The following is a 13,645-nucleotide window of genomic DNA, read 5'->3' as shown; positions in this document are numbered from 1 at the left end:
GCTGGTTGCTGATCATTTATCTGGATTTATTTGTATCTCTGCTGAGGCTGATCGATGTTTGTGCGTGGCTGAGCGGTAACCGTGCAGGAAAGTGAAAATTACAGACACGTTCACGAGCAAAGACACGCTATACGCTGCCCTTCCCGAGTTGATTCTATGTTTTAAAGAACGTGTAAACGGCGTTGCAGAAGTGGAAACAGGATACATGTATGTTTGGGAATAATATAGAAAATAAAGAGCTGTGTACTCAGCTGGAAACACCTCCGCTTCCCTCGTGATGATCAACATGTCAGTCAGAGCTCGAGGTGCAAAAACAAACACTGCAAACATGCACACAACGTATTTATATGAATATTTATTCCTGTATGATTATTTATGGAAGCGAAACTGCCTCTTGAAACTAAAGACACACGGCTGTGTGTAGAAATGTAAAAGACTAAAACTGAATGTGTCCTAACAGACCAACTGGACACGCCTGAGGCATCTGTGGACGTCCAGAACGTCACCTTAAAGTCCTCGCAAAGTTTTCAGTGTTTTCAGGTGTTCTTCGTGGTATTTTAGAGTTTCTAATTTCATTGTTGATGTCATCCGGCGTGTACTAATTTTACATCCAGTCAATCTGCAGTTTCTATGAGTGATTATTACTATGGCCGCTGTAGGTACCAGAATGGGGTCGGCTTCCAGATTGGCTCGCGGTCGGTCGTCAACAAACGTCAGCGAATGGGAGCACAACTATATAAATACATTGGAGTACACTGATTGGCTGTAGTCATAGTAACTAGATAAACACTGTACATCTGTTGGAGACTTGATGGAGTTCTTGTTTTGGTGATCAGCAGCAGCTATGGAGCAGCTAACCAAACCCAGCCAGAAAACCACCTCGTTAGGCTGCTGTATTTCCTCTCACTTGGTTTTTGGAGGTTGTGTTTGAAGGTTCAGTGGATGGTACATGATGACACCAGCCCATAGTGCTATGCAATGTAATGTAAGCCAACTGAATCTGTCTTTAGCAGGCAACAGAACTGGTCTGGACCGAACTGGACCCACTTTTATTATGTAAAGATTGCTAAGTAGCGAACTGCTAACTGTGGTTAGCTCCGTCAGCCGTGTAATTAACTGAACTGACTCAGCCAAAAGCCAAACCCGGCAAGAAAACCACCTCGTTAGGCTGCTGTGTAGGGAACTGACAAATCAGTTCACTGTAGACCAGTAGCTAAATGTTCCGAGGCCCAGAAATGGTCCAGGTCCAAGAGGTTGGGAGCCACTGGAACCATCGGTTGTTATTTGCTATCTTTTAGCTCCATGATGGTGCCAGCTGTGACTTCACAGTATAACACAGCTCACCATCATTTGTCATCGTGCCCTGTGAATCTTGTTTGTATTGTATGTCCGTAAATAAACCGTCCTCTGGTCTCAGCTGTGCAAATGCCACTATGACAAGTCTTGGGAAATTTTCTGGTTTTTAGAGCAATTTGGTTTGTGATCTTTCTAAGATGTGTGCCACATTATATCTGCAGCCACAGTAGACTCGGCCTAATTCATCCTCGACATCTTTTTCCAATTACAGATATCAGATCAAAAGGTCTGCTCACATTCGAATGGAACCAGCTGGAAATAAAAGGTGGTAAATAAGAAATCACAGTGAAGTAAACACTGAAAAAGAGCATAGCGTGTCTTTAGCCGCACCAGAGGCCTCACTGTATGAAGCTTTAATGTTCCTCGGCCTGCAGATGACATAATCTCGCCTTGATGAAAAATGAAGACACGACTTTGCTATTCTTTGATCTCTGTGGGGACTAAAAAACCAAACTCGTCCCAAGGGTGGCACCAGTGTAAAACCCACATAAATACAAACGCTGTGTTGATGTTGCGTTAGAGGAGATGTAATTACCAGTTTCCAGTTTGTGAAAAGCATCCATGTCGACATCGCAGTCATAACAAATAACTGCGCTGGGAAGACGTGATGCTTAATGTTACAAAGAGCCTTAAAACCGCATAAACATGGACGACCAATGTCAAACAAAATCTGACACTCAAGTTGAATATAACCCCAGATCTACTCTATAAAACGTTGTCTGTGTTTTTAACCTTCACCTCTGCAACCATTGTGCAGTGAAATCCATCTCAGACCAGCTGCAATGTTAGCTGTCAATTCTGAGATTTCTTTCAAACACATTAAATTTGAATGATGTATCACTGAAATGTGGAGTCAGAGGTTCAAACTGTTTTCAGGATTTAGTGGGCGGTCCTTAAATGGCGGCTCGATGACACGCTGAGGCCGCCCTGAGCAGAGAGACAGAGATATATTAAACTCAGCTCAGAGTGTTTCAGAGTTAGTCATGTCATTTTCAGAGGACACGCCCCCACAATCCTGCAGCTGACAATTCATTTTTACCTGATGTTCTGCGAGGTAAAATATTGTATTTGTTAGTGAAGTCTGGTGGCTGGTGGAGAGAGCGATATAAGTACTTCAGTTTCCCATCAGAAGGGTTCAACTGATTTTTTTAGGGAGTTAAAATCTGTCTTGTTGCTGCCCTCGTCCACAGCAGTTCATTGCTGAGCTTCATGCTGGTCCTCCTGGAGGTGGTGGATCAGTACGTCATACAACCCACCTTCAGAAAACCTGAACCATGCCTTTAGTTTTTCTGGATATGCAAAGAATTTAGATCTGAGCTGCTGTCTGAAGCTTTAAGCTGTCATGTCGTCCAGGTGTGAAGCACATGTCTCACTGGAAAACCTGAGCCCTGTTTGCCTCCATCAAACCGCCACATCTAACAAATGTTATCTCACACTGGATCTGAGCCGTCTTCGGGACTCCTGCCATCAGCATACAGTCGGTTAGACTGTACCTGTGCATGTGTTCACAGGGTTTGAACAAACACCTGCCAATAAACCAACCACATGGGCAGAAATGAACTGTGGCAGGTAACACTGTCAGGTGTTGGCTGGAGATGAATCAGCCTCTCAAACTGATGCCTGTTTCCAAAGCTGCATCCATCTGTTCTTCTGACACTCTGCAGCTTTGCATCCAGGTACTTGTTGTATCTGCGCTGCAGCACAAAGTCTTCAAAGTCCACAGGGCAAATACATGTACAGACCGACACCTTCAGGAGTAAGATCACGATAAAAACTTTCAAATGTTTTGTAGCCAGCGTGAGATGTTTTCGTCTGTGTGTAAGAAGAGATCTGAAGCCGACATCGTCCCTTCATCGTATTTCTGGCTTGTTCTTAAAACTTAAGAGCGCCTCAGACCGCACGCTCAAAAGTTTCATAATCAGATTTAATCGATCCATCAACACGCTCAGCTTTGTTTTTATAAAAAATATTTATTTGTGCAGCTTTAGTTTTGCATGTTCATGAAGTCGCGTCGCATTCCACAGTTAATCAGATGTCTGCCGCCTCGTTTCAGTGTTTTTATGTCTTTAGTGTATCACATTCGTCGCCTTGTGACGTCTGACATCGGTCTAGTTGCTCTTCAGTAATCGTCTGCTTTATGTTTAACACGAATATGTCAGACCTGACGGCGCCAAACTTCTGACACACCTGTGATAGATTTGGTCACCAGAGATAATCATTTCAGATTTCGGGGGGGGGGGGGGGAGCTGTGCTCAGAAACGGTTCCTCCTCCTCCTCCGAGATAAATCAACAGCTTTCTGGCAAACGGAGTCTTTTCCTGTTCTTACTGCGAAAACAAAGTTCTGACCCATCGCAAACTTAAAGAAAAGCAAATAACCCATGAGAAAAAAGAGCGGTTTGATTTATGAGGAGCTAATGTCCCCATTTCACTTCAAAATGAGCGATAACGCTACAAAGTATCTTCAGAACTTTGAACCTTTTGCTCAGAACCTTTAAGAAAAATGTGACTAAATAAATGTGCAACTTTAGGAGAAAGCGATCAAGGCAGAGATATTCAATTTCATCTGGGCAGAGATCCATGAATATGTGGAGAGGAATGAAGTCTTCATCAGGATAATTACCTCCATTACGTTTAGATTCTGACGCCATCGCGCTCCCTCTGGGGCCATGCTAAAAGCCCACAATTAATCTCTGCTGGGGTATTTTTTCCTGCCGAGATAATACGCCATGACACTAAACTAACGTTTCTGTGCTTCTGTCTGAAGGGAGGAACTTAAACTGGATTATTTATGATCCACGTGAACCTTTCGCCCCATCAGATATCAGGTGTTCATTCGCTAAACGAGTCAAATTACCATCAGCGGAGGAGTCTGGAGTTCGATGGTAGTTTGGCTCTGCTCAGTCTATTAGCGATCGTTTGGTCTGTAACAGTGGAAATGTATTTTTTCTTTCACATGCTATAAATTCATACAAGCTCACTCCCGATCACGTCCGTTTATCGTCAGTGAAAACACGTTTGAATCATTTCGGTCGAGCGTTTTTGGAACAAACGATGCAAATGTCTCCACATCACTAACTGTTACTGACGTTGTTAAAGGTCCAGCGTGGGACATTTAGAGGACGTCCACCTTGTTGAACCAACATGTGGTGAAGACAGTTTAACTTCACTCATAATGGTCAAAAAGTTGAGTGTAGAACAAACGGATACCTCTGCCAATGTGGAAGTGCCTAAAACCTGCAGTTCCTCTAACGTCGACTTGAGGCTGGCTCCAGAAGTGAGTCAGTCTCCATAAGTCCCCATGTCCAACTTCATTTCAATCATTTTTTATTGTAGGCGAGATTTTATTTAGCCTAATGCAAAGATCAAGATCGGCTTCTGTTCTGTACTGTGAAAAACAAAGCGCTTTAATCCAACGCAGATCTAAAGAAAAGCAAATAATTCATGAGAAAAACAGGGATTTTGTTTTCTACCTCATGTCAGAAATGATAACACTTGAAAGGAGGAAGAAGCTTCAGGTGTTGTCAGGTAACCTGAGTCACATGACCTCCTGTCCAACATGAAGACCTGGAACACAAACGCAGAAGAGGCAGCACAGCTCTCACACATTCAGACGAAGAAGCAGCTGAATATCCTGAGAGGACGATGATCCAGATCCAAACCTCTGGAATGAGGCGCAGAAAGCCAGGGAGGAGGTCCAAGACGGCCGGTGGTCCAGCAGAGGAGTCTGAGTGAAGAGGTGGAGGAGGAAAGAAAAACAGCACAGGTTGAGGTTAGCATCAGTGACACTGTTATACACCAGGACTTACTGTATCAGTAACACAACACAGAGACAGATATATTACAGGTTTGTCTCTGTAAACATGTTATTTCAAAGACAAAGGACATTTTTAACTGTGACCTCCTGCTGACCCACACTGACCTGTGATCAGGTGACCCACACTGACCTGTGATCAGCTGAACGGTGTCTCTGTCATTCGTACGTCTGTTCTCACACTATGTAACTTTGGGCTCCGGGTCGGGAGAAGTACGTAACGCTTTACGGCACTAAGTCACACAGCAGCAACTATTTCACTGGTTCTGGTGAAACTGGATCATATTTTATGGAGGAAATGTTTTCTGGTTTTCCCTCTGATGTCCTCCGGCTGCTCCGCCTCAACTCTCTGTGATTTACAGAGTTTATGATGGACAGTGAAGTAACCTGCTGACAGCTGTAGCTGCTGTTAGCTCATGTTAGCTCAGTCTGTTAGCTGCTGTTAGCTCATGTTAGCTCAGTCTGTTAGCTGCTGTTAGCTCAGTTTGTTAGCTGCTGTTAGCTCAGTTGTTTAGCGCTGTTAGCTCATGTTAGCTCAGTCCTTTTAGCTGTGTTTTAGCTCAGTTAGCTCAGTCTGTTAGCTCATGTTAGCTCCTGTTAGCTCAGTCTGTTAGCTCATGTTAGCTCAGTTTGCTAGCTGCTGTTAGCTCATGTTAGCTCAGTCTGTTAGCTGCTGTTAGCTCATGTTAGCTCCTGTTAGCTCAGTCTGTTAGCTGCTGTTAGCTCATGTTAGTCAGTCTTTAGCTATGTTAGCTCTGTTTGCTCGTCGTTAGCTCATGTTAGCTCAGTTTGTTAGCTGCTGTTAGCTCAGTTGTTGCTGCTGGTTAGCTCAGTTCTGTTAGCTGCTGTTAGCTCATGTTAGTCTTTTAGCTGCTGTTAGCTCAGTTAGCTCGTCTGTTAGCTCATGTTAGCTCCTGTTAGCTCAGTCTGTTAGCTCATGTTAGCTCGTTTGCTGAGCTGCTGTTAGCTCATGTTAGCTTCTGTTAGCTGCTGTTAGCTCATGTTAGCTCCTGTTAGCTCAGTCTGTTAGCTGCTGTTAGCTCATGTTAGCTCAGTCTGTTAGCTCATGTTAGCTCATGTTTGCTCAGTCTGTTAGCTCATGTTAGCTCAGTTTGTTAGCTGCTGTTAGCTCATGTTAGCTCAGTCTGTTAGCTGCTGTTAGCTCATGTTAGCTCAGTCTGTTAGCTCATGTTAGCTCAGTCTGTTAGCTCAGTCTGTTAGCTGCTGTTACCTCATGTTGGCTCAGTTTGTTAGCTGCTGTTAGCTCATGTTAGCTCAGTTTGTTAGCTGCTGTTAGCTCATGTTAGCTGCTGTTAGCTCATGTTAGCTCACTCTGTTAGCTGCTGTTAGCTCATGTTAGCTCAGTTTGTTAGCTGCTGTCAACTCAGTTAGCTCAATTTTTTAGTTTCCTGATGGACAGTGAAGTAAACTGCTGACAGCTGTAGCTGCTGTTAGCTCAGTTCGTCAGCTTGGCGGTGAGCGGGTACCCGTCGCTCTGAGCTCACGCCAGCTGACGAACTGAGTGTTTGTACCAAGGCGTTATGGACTACCAGGAGAAGAAGAGGAGGTAACCAGGCTCAGCCGCTTCTATGGACATGATGGCAGAGGAGAAGAGTAAATGTGGGACTGACTTTTAGTGGTTGGTGAGAGCTTGGTGAAATAAAAGGCTGAAAGACAGACGCCGAGCTGGGCTGACTGCTGCTGGACTAGTCAGTGATATCAGCTGCTGCTGCTGGGTCTCGACCTTTTGCACAATAATTTCTACATGATGTTCTCACACAACATGTGGATAGGAGTGGGAACATCATGGCTGACATGTTTACCACAAATAACAATGTTCCAAACTAAATATTTTACAGGTTTGTTTCTCCCAATTTAGATGCAATTATCTGTCCTGCTGGTTTGGGAAGAAGTGATATCATGTGCAATTTTGTTTATTTTAGACTGAAACTACTCTTGTGAAAGTTTAATGCAGCTTTCGTCTTTATTTTGATGGTGGTTGGGTTCATATATTATTTTGCATTAGGAAAAAAAGCATCAATTCATGCATCATCAAGTTATGAGTCTTCAACAGGAACAATAACTTCAGATGTTAAATTTAGATCTGTTGTATCACTTTTGTTTGTGCAGTTGTGTTTCATTTGATCCTTCAGGCACATTGTGACAAAGCAGATGTATTAAATATGCCTCATGAATAATCCTGCATTGATCTGCATTGTTTTTGGAAAAACACTAAAAACAAAATTTTTTGTAATTCAAATTTTTTGACATAAGCCCTGAAACTAAAATCCCCAAAGAGAAAACAGGAAATCAGCAGGATGAAGTTCTTAGAACAATGAATAAAAGTTTATTTGACTGTTTGGTGTTAGTGACCCAACAAACTGTCAGAGTTTGAAACCGTTTCAAGACTTTACTGAAGTAAAAGTACCAGTACAACAGTGGAAAAATACTCGATTACAAGCTAATGTCCTGCATTCAGGTATCGAAAGTAAACCTGTTAATTTTGCTGATTTGGCTGATATTAGGATGGATGCATCAGTGTTACAGCAGCATTTCACTGTTCTACCTGCTCCAGGTGAAGCTGCTTTCCACCATGGTGACCAAACCTTGGGTTCGGGGCCCCTCCAAGAGGTCACAAGAAAAATAAAGGGAGAGGAAAAAAGAAAAGTGTTCTGATTCACAAATGTGTTTTCAGTTTTCAGACTCAAATCTTCGCTGTCATTTGTAAAATATTGGATAACATTACCTCGGAGTTCTTTAAATGGAACCATGTGAGACGTTTAGAGGGGAAATGCTGCTTTAGTGCAACTGTTAACATCTCATTGACGTGGCTGCTGAAACATGACAAGGAGACACAACTAGGAGACAAAATCGCCACAGGCGCCGCCGCCGCCACTTCAAAAACACCTTGGCAAAACATTTCGGGCAAAAAACTGGTGAGCCTGTGGACCGGGGCTGCGTGCGACACCAGCCCATCAAATATGATTAGCTGTTGATGTGCTACTGGACAAGGAAGGGAAAAAAGGCATAGCGGAAGTTTTAGACCAATATCTCTTTCCTGTGCTGTGTTATGAGTCGTGTTCGTCTGCATCAAAACAGTAAACAGTCATGAAGCAGTAAAGACTCATCTCCTTCTTGATTTGATTGGCTGCCTGGGCCAAGTTTGACATTAATGAACAGTGCACGGCAGACGTCTTCCATAGGTAAACAATAGTTTTGTTGTATTCGGTGTGATCGTACCTCAAAATCATACAGTATAATAAAAAAAGTACTTGGGTAAATGTACCTAGTTACTTTCCAGCACTGCAGCTGACCTTCAATTAATGAACTACTTGATGATCTTGATCACATGTATTTGATAAAGTTCTATCGAGCCCAATCTCCCGTTGTGCAACTACTGGCTAATCCATCAAAGAGAGCAGCAGCCGGTGTAATTCGAAAGCAGCCGCCCAGCAAATGATAAACACCCCATGTTATGAACAAGACTACTCTTGCTTCCCCCCCAAATGATCCAGTAGTAATTGCACATTGTTACTTCACTTCTGCTGCTTGACTTCAGGGAGTAAGGATCGTAGTGAAATCAACATCTGCCACAGATTTCGCAATGAACACTGACCAACACACGGGTGAGACAACAAAACAATTATGCAACTACACAAGTATTCCTTATTTCATCGGCTCCAAAGTCGCCAGTCAGGATTTAGTGTTGGGTTTACCCAATGCTGATTGGAAAATAAGTAGGTGTACTCTATAAACCCTGCAGAGCACCCCTGGCAGCAGCCTGTAGAGCTGTTTGGGCTGTTCCATGACTGCAAAATCAATTATGTGATACTAGAGAGCAAAGACTTCCTCAACATATTGACCTCTGGGACAAACTCCAACAAGGTTTGCTCTATTTTACTGTACAAACACCATCCAACACAGCTGTAACTTACAGGGTTTTTTGCAGGGTTGGGGCACCCTCGTACAGTAGCCAGAGGCCATCCTGGGAGCTAATGTGAATGTCACATTTCCAAGTGTTGGCTGGTATGTCTTTGGTTTAATCCCCACTGCCATTTGTACAAATGGTCTTCACTTCTGAGCTGCACAGAACACACATGCAGTCCTCGGAGAAGCCTGTTATCCAGCTCTAATCCAAACTAATTCCTCTGGCATATAAAGTCGTGAAGTGCTGAGAAACAGGAAGAGACGATAAGAAGTTGCTGAAAGGTTTAGAGTGGAGTCAGACTGGGGGAAGAGGAAGAAAACACAGCCCGCAGGAACACTTTAGGAACAAAAAGGTGGAAGATATAAAGCCTCAGCTGTTTCAGAGAATACAACCCTGGTGGTGGATTCACAGCGGAGGTCTCTTCACCAGACACTCCACCACAAACCTTTCGTAATGCGGTCAACACTACATGATGCTGCTTTCCAGTGCCTTCAGGGGAGACTCGCTGCTGAAAAGTAATTATTACTTTGTGTGCCTTTGGTTTTATTCTCAAAGGAAATAAGAGGTTGAACTCTGAAGAGATTGACATTTAAACTGTGACCCGACCATCGCGTCTGTCATCTGTCCTTTGAAACAAAACTCCAAACTCTTCACACACAGCGCGGTAAAGTTTTCAGCCATGTTAGTGGGATGGTTGTCAGTTGGTTGTTGGTTCACAACTGAAAAACATCCCAACTACTGTTGGGTGGATTGCCATCACATTTCCTGGATGAATCGTAATAACTTTGGTGGTCCTCTCATGTTTTATCAGGAAGAAATTCAGTTTTGTCCAACACTTTATACTTACATGAACCCAAGTTCTGTTTTCCAAGTGGGTCCAGTGTTGAGTGAGAGTGCTGCAGCCAGCACCCACGAAATTGGCTGCAACGTGTAATCCTTCTGGGCAACTGCATGCTGACAATGTACGTTCACCAAGTTCTCAGTTTTGGTACTGACCCGTCAAACAAAACACTTACTCTTCAACAAAAATCGACTTTTTTAACCAAAGACATTTGTTATATTGCTCCATGCAAAACCACCGGACTCCGTTGACAATGACAGTTATGTTACCTCAGCGAACGCAGGAATCACTGGTTAACCACCGCCACGATCACTTAGTTTGTTCATTGTCTAACTTTGGCGCTTTATTTGGTGCAATACCAAAGTTTTCATTTAATGACCACATTGCATCAACTAAAGGGATAAACCAGTTGGCATTGAGCATACTGAGAGAAATACGACTAGAAGTTATGATAATGTTGCTCTGTCTGCTTGTTTTAACTTCTTAAATCACAACAACATTGATAATCAGATACTCTCCTTTTGAAAAAAGGCTGTATGGATTATGAACATTAGGTGATCTGTCAATACTCGATGAAAACAAACATCTGTGAAACATTTCTGTCTTTTTGGGGCAACATGCGTTCATGCTGTTTTATAATATCGTACAAGATGATAATAAATCCCATGACAAAATATTAATTATGCAACAAATGAAAGACATTCCAGGCACATACACATTCATGGCTGCTGTCCATAATTGAGTGTTGATGATGTTGATTCCTACAGCTAAGCGATATAAACTGGCCTCAGTGTGACTCAGAACTTTAAAGTGTCTCTTGCACACGTGTGTTGAATCATTTCAAATCTTTTTGCCAGAAATTGCCACCAATAATAATTTCTCCATGTCCATGTGTGTCCCTGCTGGTGCAGAAATCATGTTAGTCTGCGGTAAGTGAAGTTTAGCTTCACTCCCTGCATGGACATGATAAATGTCTCCTCGTCTTCCATTTGTCTCTATGAAAAATGTTTTTGGGAGGTTTCTTAACCTCAGTCGAGGGTCCACAGACAGCTTCCGTGATTTGTGGCTTGACCTCTGAGGTGTTTCTCGCTCATTTGTTATGAATTAATAGAGAAAAAGTGACAGTTAATTAAACCACAGAGAAGATGCAGAGGTTCTTTATCTGCAGGTTTTTCATGTTTGTCATCGAAGCCAAAGACAATTTCAACATCTTAAAACTGAACTCAACCGACTGGTTTCATCTTTACAAAGTCGATAAGTTTCTGAATTTCTGCTGATTGGCGAATTAATTTAACTGACAAATTGTTGTGTGCCTCTGTTTGGCCCTCCGATAACTTAAACAGGGATAAAATTAACTGTGCGGCTCTACTAGACTTTTCACAAGTTATCGTACGAAATCAAATTCAGGTGGTAAAATGAGACATTCACGGGGTTGTTACACTCACTTCTTTCTTCTTCTTTCAAAGAGTCTTAGTTTAGATTTTCCTATTTTAGGTTGGAGAAAGACGGGAAAAATGACGCCACCATCAAGACTCAAAAAGTAGTTTTTGTTTTACTACATGAAAATACATTTTCCAGCATTCCAGCAGAGCTGGGAAGCTGTAGGAAATAACAGAATAACAACTTTAGAGTCAGTCCTGTTAAAGTGACTCTTTGTCAAACCTGTGACTTACTTTGGATTTTTCATCCCCACGTCTCCGTTCAGAGTCTCTGCTCTCTGTTTGACTTCATGACTTCTCTCCGGCGCTGCTCGGTGCCCCACAGCTGTGGAAAATGAAGATAACGAGCTTCATTTGTCAGCACAGGTTGAAACAGCAGTAGCCGACAGTGATGGAGAGTTTGGAAGTTGCCGTGCCGAGTGAATAAACCGGATCAGTCTGAGGTCAGAGCGAACTGTGGCGCACTACAGGTGTAAAGAGAAAAACACAACACGGAGCAACGGTGTTTGTCAGAGCGCACTTCTACATAAGATCAGGATTTTATTCTTAATTTTACAGCAGACACACAGCTGATTTTATTTGTACAAAGGGGGTCCATTTGAACCATCTGGGCATGGAGGTCTTGAGAACTGGTTCTCAATTAAACCAGTTCCAGACTTTCCAGAACTTTGTTCTTTTTTAAAAAAGAATAAATCAGCTCATATTCTTCATTTTTCTTCATCGTAAAATTTCCATGAAAAGACTAAAACCAGCAGTGAATATCTTCTAACAAGTGTGTGTGTGTGTGTGTGTGTGTGTGTGTGTGTGTGATTTATCTTCATCCTCTGTGCCATAGAGCTCATTTGTTGTCCAAAAACTATTAAAATCACATCAGTGAGCCACACTTGTTATTCCTTCATCACCTTGAACACACACACTGTAGTTTATTTTGACTCAGTCCCACACACACACACACACACACACACACACACACACACACACCCATCATGCTGCTACAAATGTTGATTCATCCACCTCTGAAAATAGTCCTCGGACAAATGCAACATTTCCTCAGCTGTCTTCAGGAATTAATGACACATTTTAAACATGAAACTTTATATTTGTGAGATGTTTTTAAAACTTTATGTCTTCAGTAAGATTTAGACTAAGAAACGAGGTTGAAACATGTCGTTGGCGCTCAGTGTCCTTCCAAGACACACCTGCAACAGTCGTGCTGCTTAATCAGCATATTGATATGCTACACCTGTCAGGTGGGTGGATTATTTTGTGCTCACTAATTCAGATCGTACCAACTTTTTGAACCAAATTCAAGAGAAATAAATATTTTAGGTGAGATCTTTTACTTCAGCTTAGTTAACTTAACTCCTCCTGGAGGTTTTCGATCTGTTCCCAGGCCACACGATGTCTATAGTCCCTCCAGCGAGTTCTGGGTCTGCCCCAGGGGTCTCCTGCCAATTGGACGTGCCCGGATCATCTACAGAGGAAGCCAGCTAAGAGACTTATAATCAGAGGCCAGAACCACCTCAGCTCTGACGGAGCAGCAGCTCTACGCCGAGGTCTCGTCGGATGTCCGAGCTCCAAACCTTATTTCTAGGAATTGGAGCTCCTCGCCCGGACTAGTAAAACCGAGAAGCCTGACCTGGAAGGGAAGCTTGCCAGCGAGCGTGTGGTTGCCGGGCCTTGGTCCATGGCAGCGCATGAAGAAGCAGCATGGAGCCACCACGCTGTGGGCCCCACCACCCACAGGGCGAGGCATGGGGTTGAGTACTTTGCTCGCCAGGTGGAAGGCGAGGGCGAGGGCAGGTACCAAAGCGTGCTGTTCCCTGGCATCATAGACTGGGTCCCACCAAAAACAAAACCATTATTGTGAGTGAGCATATTCAGCTTCTTGGCTTGTCTAAATATGGACCACATATCTGAAACAGTACATTTTTGTGTGAAGCTGAAAATCCAACATGTCTCAACAGCTGTCAGTTACATAACGTCGTCAAACTGTCACGTTTGTGTGACAGAAAGCAGTCTGAACTTGAAACTTTGGGATTTTCTTCCATTATCCTGCAGCAGCTCAGCGATGTTTGTGTCAGAGCGTCTGTTTGGCAGCTTCGCTCTCAGAGCCACAGACCAGTGACGCATTTAAATTTTCATCCTGACAACCGGGAGAAACATTTATCCATTAAGGGAAACGGAGAGTAGTTTGACAATTTCATCACTGATCAACAATTTCTGCTTACGTAATAACTCGCCGGTCCAAGATACAAAGGGGTCCGAG

The 13,645-nt window shown here is 43.1% G+C and overlaps 1 long non-coding RNA gene across 1 annotated transcript; it reads right to left on the bottom strand.

The window, feature by feature from the left end:
- Positions 1-3,339: 3,339 nt before the first annotated feature.
- LOC113745918 (uncharacterized) lies at positions 3,340-11,790 on the bottom strand. Its single transcript, XR_003462488.1, has 3 exons — positions 11,611-11,790; positions 5,017-5,081; positions 3,340-4,921 (listed from the first exon to the last, which is right to left on the bottom strand). It is a non-coding gene; the product is annotated as an uncharacterized LOC113745918 (long non-coding RNA).
- Positions 11,791-13,645: the final 1,855 nt, after the last annotated feature.

The sequence above is a fragment of the Larimichthys crocea genome, chromosome VI, assembly GCF_000972845.2.
Source record: "Larimichthys crocea isolate SSNF chromosome VI, L_crocea_2.0, whole genome shotgun sequence".
Lineage (NCBI taxonomy): Eukaryota > Metazoa > Chordata > Actinopteri > Sciaenidae > Larimichthys > Larimichthys crocea.
This window is presented reverse-complemented; position numbering and strand designations above follow the sequence as displayed.